This window comes from Neopelma chrysocephalum, unplaced genomic scaffold, assembly GCF_003984885.1.
Source record: "Neopelma chrysocephalum unplaced genomic scaffold, ASM398488v2 Primary Assembly neopelma1_96524, whole genome shotgun sequence".
NCBI lineage: Eukaryota > Metazoa > Chordata > Aves > Passeriformes > Pipridae > Neopelma > Neopelma chrysocephalum.
The window spans coordinates 14,671-15,049 of NW_020925170.1; positions in this window are offsets into that span (position 1 = coordinate 14,671).

Sequence of the window (379 nt, forward strand, 5' to 3'; positions counted from 1 at the left end):
CTGAAGCTCTTCCCACATTCCCTACACGTGTAGGGACGTTCCCCAGTGTGGATGTGCTGGTGGGTGAGGAGGTTGGAGCTGCGGCTGAAGCTCTTCCCACATTCCAAGCATTTGAAGGGATTCTCCTGGCTGGGAGGCTGCTCAGGGACCACCAGGTCAGAGCTCCGCCTCAAGCTCCGGCCGCCTTCCCGGCACAGGCTGGGTCTTTCCTCCTCAGAGCACCCTAGGCTGGCTTTGGAGCCCCTCCTGCAGGGGGATCTCTGGGCCTTTTCCTCCCCGCTGCCTTCCTGCACTGTGGAGCCCTTCAAAACGGCCTCTCCCACCAGGGTCTGTGTCGCGACGGAAAGCTCTAGACACTTAATGTAAGGATCCAGGAACT